Raw genomic sequence first — 6590 nt, forward strand, 5'->3', positions numbered from 1 at the left:
CACGTGAAGGGAGAGTCCTGCTGTGAAGCCTCAGCTGATTCCATGGGGAGCTTGGTTTGCCCTTCAGAGCGGCCCTGAATTCAGGCACGAAGGCCCTGCATTGACCCTTAGGCATGGCAGCTCCCTTTGGCTCAGACACTGGGGAAGGACAGAATTCTGAAGCCTGGAGCATCTGATGCTGCCATGAGTTGAAGAGTGAGTCCTCGTTCCTGATGGGGACCCGAAGCATGTACCTGGGGGAAGTGGCCAGGCCCTTATAAGACTATTTAGAGAGTTGGTGAGTTTGGGGTTTTCTGGAGAGTCAGGACTGGTGGAATGCAGGAGCTGCGATGTGTCCACAATCCAGGTTAGGTTTTCTTTTGTGTCCCCAAATTTCCACAGCTGAATTCTGTAAAGCGAGAAAGCCTGGTTCCAGAGACTCACAGGACAGAGCTCGCTCATGTCCGGGTGGTGGGGGAGGAGGGACAGAGGCCTGCAGGCACTGAGAGCATCAGGCCAGGACGGCAAGGGGCAGCATGCCCAGTGTGGATGAATGCAATGATGAGTGTTCCTCAGAAACTTCCAGAAAGACCAGGGAGGTCTGTGTTACTGTGTTAAAGTGTGGCTTTTCTGTTGTCAAGGAGAGAGTGGTTCAGACTATCGTCACTCAGCTAGAAAAGAGAAGGGCAGGCTTCCCTAAGGCCGAGGAATTGCAATCACGAATTTCACAACTTCCCTCTGCTGTTTACCTGTTCAGTGAGCTGGACAGCCAGGCTTACAGGGACTGAGCCATTTTCTAGCTGGGTCAGTGAAAACCATGCCACTCTCTTTTCCCCCAGATTCTTATTATGATACATGATTATGCACATTATTTGTAGTAGTCAACACAAGGGCCTTAGTGCCAACAGATCTTGCTCAAATCCTGGCTTGGCCACACATGAGCTGTGTGATCCTGGGTAAATCATTTACCCTCTCTGAGCCCTGCTTTCTCATCTAGGGAGAGTAATGTCTAATTGCAAGGGCATAGGCAAGAAAGCACCTTTGCTCTCTCTGTAGTTAGGAGCCCATGACTTGGGCCTGAGGAGATGTGCCAATCACCCTGGCTCCCAGGGAGACGATAGTACTTGGGTGCAGTTTTCCAGGAACCCTCCACTTGGGTAAGCTTCTTATTCCTGCCATGGGCACCACTGTTCCCTGTCCACCCAGCCTGCAGATAAGCCAGTGACAATGTTATCACAGCTGCCAGGCCCTTTGGGGAAGAATTCCTTTGTTGGGCAGTCTTGGCTCCTGCAGGGGTTCTGCGTGGACTGAGGTGTAGATGGGCTGCTGAAAGGGCTGGGGGCGGGGCCTGGCTCCTAGTAGACGCTCAGAGGGTGTTCACTGGATGGACACTGTTGCTGACCCAGGGTTCTATAAATGGTAGGCAAGACCTTCATCTGGAAAGAGCGAGACTGGAGTGGGAATGAGTGCTCACGTGTTACTGTGTGATCCCAGGCAAGTCACTTCATCTCTTGGAGTCTTTTAAAACCATCTGTCAAGTGGAGATGCTGATGACAATTGTGAACTGTGAAGTGCAACCCAAGTGTTCACCAATGGATAAATGGATAACAAACATGTGGTCCAAACATACAAAAGATATTATTCAGCCTTAAAAAGGAAGGAAATTCAATTGCATGCTACCACATGGATGCCACACGGACAGTGTGCTAAGTGAAATAAGCCAGTAACAAAAACACAAATGCTGTATGATTCCACTTACATGAGGGCCCTAGAGCAGTCAGGTGCACAGACCCCTGAAAGCAGAATGGTGATTGCCAGGGGCTTAGTGCTCAATGGGGACAGGGTTTCAGTTGGGGGTGAAGTTCTGCAGATGGATGGTGGTAGTGATTCAGTGTGAATGCACTTAATGCCATTGAACTGTGCACTTGAAAATGCTTAAAATGGTAAATTATATGTCCTGTGCATTTTATCACCATGCAAACAATTTTAAGAAGTGCTATGCAATCACCACCTCCTGTGTGAAAACACAATCTACCTAAACAGGAATGGAGCCTTTCTGCCTGCCTACATTGTGAAATAGCTGAGTTCTGAATACTTTAAAATTCTGGGTGAAGTCTTAATGTCATTGACTTATTAGGCAGGTATGGTGGCACTTTGGGGTCAGAGGGAGAGGTGGTATCTGTATTTGAGTGTCCTAAAGCTGCTCAGGGTGGAGCTGCCACCAACTGAGATCACGTCTGTGCCCCTAAAATGCTCCCGGTGCTCATTGTGGTTATTACGGTTCCCCATGAAATTTGTGCCCTTAAGGGAGGAGAATGAGGTTCTTTCCTGTGGGATGATAGAATGTCCTCACTAAAACACTTAACCCAGTGATATAATAAATCTTTATCTTGAGCTAAAGAAAGTTCCTGTATAAAAAAAAATTGACAGATGGTGGGAAGTCTCATTAAACTTTTATTGGTAGTATCTTGAAATGACCTTTGTAAGAAAAAAGGGTTAGGATGTTGAATTGTACCAACTGGGTCCTTCACTCAGTGTTTCTTAAAATGTAGACTACCTATGTTGGATTGCCCTCAGTGTGTTGTAAAAAGGATACACAACCCACCTGAGACATCCTGAATCAGGGGGTGGAGCCCGGGAGGTTGTATTATTGACAGAGCCCTTGGTGATTCCTATTGACCGACTGAAAAACAGGAGCCCAGGCCCAACCCATGTGAATTCATTAGGAAGCCTGGGACAGACACAGTGGCCATCTGGGTGGCCACTGTTTTGGTGGGAGGAAAGCCAGTGATAGTGCCAGAGGACTGAGGTGGGGTCACGGGGAGGCAGCAGACAGGGCTGGCTTGTCAGGGGCTCCAGCAGGAGCTGAGCAGCTGCCTTTTAGAAGAAGGAATCATCAGACCAGACTGGCAGAAAGGCAGAGGTTCCTGGCAAGCAGGTCTGATGTTTAACTGGAAAGTTCACTGAATACTCATCCAATAGTTTAGTGTTAACTAGTGCCCAGTTAACAGTGCCTTTTCTGCCATGACCACTGCAATATATGGGTCCCACATAAGTGCTCCACCCTCCATGTTCCAGAACGTCTTGTCTGCCCCACTATTGTAGCCTTTAATCCTTTGCATTTTACGTACTTGGTCATGAATTTGTCTCCCACCTCAAACTGGGAGTTTTTAACCAGGAATTACTGGTTTACCTTTTAGGATGGGCACAGAGTAGGCACTTTCTGAACTGTTGAATGGGGATCTTGTGAACTTTCTGGTCACTTAGACATCAGATCTGTTTGCCAGAAACCTCATCTCTTAACCAGCCTGATCTTTTTGCTGGAGTCCAGATATGGTAGTGTTGGGAGAAGTACTGTGTGCAGGGAAGGCAAATTTATACCCAGAGCGTCTCTTTTAGAAAAACCAAGTGCCACACCCTCCATGATGGAAGTGGTTCCATGTGTCAAGCTGCCGTGAGGTACTTGCTGATCACCACACAGAACAGTGCTGTGTTGGGACCCAGTTTCTGTCGGACTGGACACGCAGCAGAGGCCAGGTCAGCCCGAGTGAGTGGAAACCCACGTTGCCAAGCCTGTGTGTGACCTCCGTCCCTGCCCCTCTGACCCACTGGGCAATGGCAGAAGTGGCTGAGGAAAGAGCCTCACTGGTGTCCACAGAATGGGTCATGCCATCCACTCGAGTATTAAAATTCTCCTCTGCTCAAGTCATCTTTTGGTGAGCATTAACATGGGGTACAAATATCTTCACATTCTATGCTCGTTTAGAGAAATCTACAACCTATCTTTTCCCCAGACCTTGTTGTCAGCAATTTTCCAGTAATGTACCTGACCATCCAACCAAACCATTTTTCCACAGTTCATGAATTGGTTTAGGCCAGGGGTGTCAAACACATTTTCACTGGGGGCCACATCAGCCTTGCAGTTGCCTTCAAAGGACCAAATGTAATTTTAGAAATGTATAAATGTAACTACTCCTTAACTAAGGACAAGGAGCTCAGGGCTGCTGCCAGGTAGAAACAAGGTGCTGGGCTGGATAAAACAAGGTGGAGGGCCTGATTCAGCCCTCGGGCCTTGTGTTTCCCACCTGTGGTTTAGACTCTTACCTGTGGCCACTTCTTCCAAGCAAAATGCACAATCAGGTGCACTGTTGAAATTTCTGCTCACTGGAAGTATTTCCCTTCACTTGACCTTCAAGAACATTCCAAAAGGAACTGTAGTGCCAGTTTCTTCTCTTTGGTAAGTTGAAGATGGCCCCCCATTCTCAACCAGCTCTCAGTATTTTTGCCCGTGGGAGAGGTGTCCTGAGACTCGGTTCTGCCTCGCCCTCTCTGTGACAGCCATTGAAATACCCGGAGGCCCTTGTTGAGGTCTCCCTCTGGGCATTCTCCCACCTTCACGTTCGACGGCGGTCATGCAATATGATCGCCAGACTTCCCTTCTAAAGCTGTGCATGACCCTGACATGTTTCCCCGCAGCTATGACAGAGCCTCAAGACTCAGAGACCACACTCTGAGATTGTGTAGACTTTGTTTCCAAGAACAAACAAGGTTCTCAGACAATAAATGTCTGGAGTTAGCTCTTGGACGGCTGTCTTCACTCAACAAATGTTTCATGAGGACCTACAGTGTGCAGGGATTGAAGAGTGCAACGATGGATCATGTCCATGGACAACCGAGGACCGGTTCAGGAGGAGCAGCTGTAAGAAGCCCACTTTTGACATTGACAGCAGTGATACAAATGAAGGTGAATTGCCTGGCACACAGTTGGGGCCTCCCTTCCCACACCTCGTGCTTCCTTGTTGCTAGTGGAAGGTGGGAACCCTATTAGTCTCACGCTGGCCGGGGTCCTAGAATTAGCGGTGCTTGTTCCTGACCCCATGAATACCGTGTGGTGGTGGGTACATTATTTTCTCTGAGTCACTCAAGTACACTGTCACAGACAGCATTCCTGTCTTGATGCCTAAGCAAGATCGGAAAGGTCTAGCAATTGGTTTGTTCATCTTTCATGCATTTCAAGAGAGATTTATTAACACATTAGTACATCACCTAACTAGTGTGCAGCAAGGGACGTCACTCCTGTTGATGTCCACTCCCAGGTTCCCAAGCTACGACTCCTGATTGTCTCCATTTTCGCAGCCTCAAGATTTCTGGTCCCTTTCATACTTGGCTCTATTTAACATTCTGTTCCTTCTGCTCGCCATCTAAATGATTTCCTATGATTATTTCTTTCAAACACCCAGGAGGGTTTTAGGAAAGTTTATATTGCTACTTATAGCTACTTGTAAAGTACTCAAGATGTAGTTGTGGTATGTTGTTTTAGGTATGTCACAGGTAGTCGCTCCATGTGGTATCATCTATCTATCTAGTCTCAGCTCAAATACACACACATACACATGTGTACACAGACATATGAGGTCTGTCCAGAAAAAGTCCAGCCATTGTTAATATAACAAGAATGGTTTGTGTGACATTGATGTAACTTGGCAGCCAAGGAGAGAGGACTGGAATGAGCATGTGTGAACAATGATGACTTTACTGTACTAGGCAGTGGGGGCCATAGACACCGTTGAGTGAGAGTGAGTACTGTGTGGCTGTGACATTCAAAATGACTGAGCTAGTAGAGCAATGAATTTGCATCACATTTTGTGTTAAGCTTGAACATTTGTCCATGAAAACTGCTGGGATGAATCAGAAGGCCAGATTTATGGACAACTGGTGATTGGCAGCTCCATCACGACAATGCACCTGCTCATGCATCATGTCTCGTGCAGAGTCTTTTGGTGAAACATCAAATCACCCAGGTGACTCAGCCCCCCTACAGTACAGATTTTGTGCTCTGCGACTTCTGGCTTTTCCCAAAACTAAAATCACCTTTGAAAGGGAAGAGATTTTAGGCTGTCGATGAAATTCCGGAAAATACACGAGGTAGCTGATGGTGATCGGAAGAACTATGTGATGTCCCAGTGCACCTACTAGAAGGGGACTAAGGCATCATTGTCCTATGTACAATGTTTCTTATCTCTGGTATCTTCTTCAATCAATGTTTCTATTCTTCATAGTACATGGCTGGATACTTTCTGGACAGACCTTATCTAAAGACACACACACATTATGTTTAGAGTAAAATATACATTCAGCCAGCTGCAAATATCCTGTTTCCATGGAGACAATTCTACAAGGTCTTAAAATCATTGCTTAATGTATACAGGCATCAAAAGACTAATTCATTCTTTAGGATCTTGCTCTTTCTCATGTATATATAGCAATGAAAAATATATAACTTTCGAGTTTAAGAAATTCAGTGTTCTTACCAATGATAAAAACCTATCTGTGGGCATTGAGTCACCTGAGGGGCTTCAGAAGCCTTTGTCAAATATCGTGGCTGCGTACAGACTGCCCGGAGTGCTCTCGGTGAGGTGGGCAGTGCACGATGAGGGTGAAGGCGGCAGAGAGACTCGAAGCCCTTTGTAGCACACCTTGGAGCCACGTCTGTGTGGTATCGCTGTGACAGACCAGTCGCAGAGCATCCCTGGTGGTGCAGTCACCAGTGTTCCTGGAGGACTGTCATGCACATGCCCCCGGGCCTTGCTGGCCTCGGCAGACCAGGGCCC

The sequence above is a fragment of the Sturnira hondurensis genome, unplaced genomic scaffold, assembly GCF_014824575.4.
Source record: "Sturnira hondurensis isolate 20B ecotype Veracruz unplaced genomic scaffold, ASM1482457v3 Scaffold0008723, whole genome shotgun sequence".
Classification (NCBI taxonomy): Eukaryota; Metazoa; Chordata; class Mammalia; order Chiroptera; family Phyllostomidae; genus Sturnira; species Sturnira hondurensis.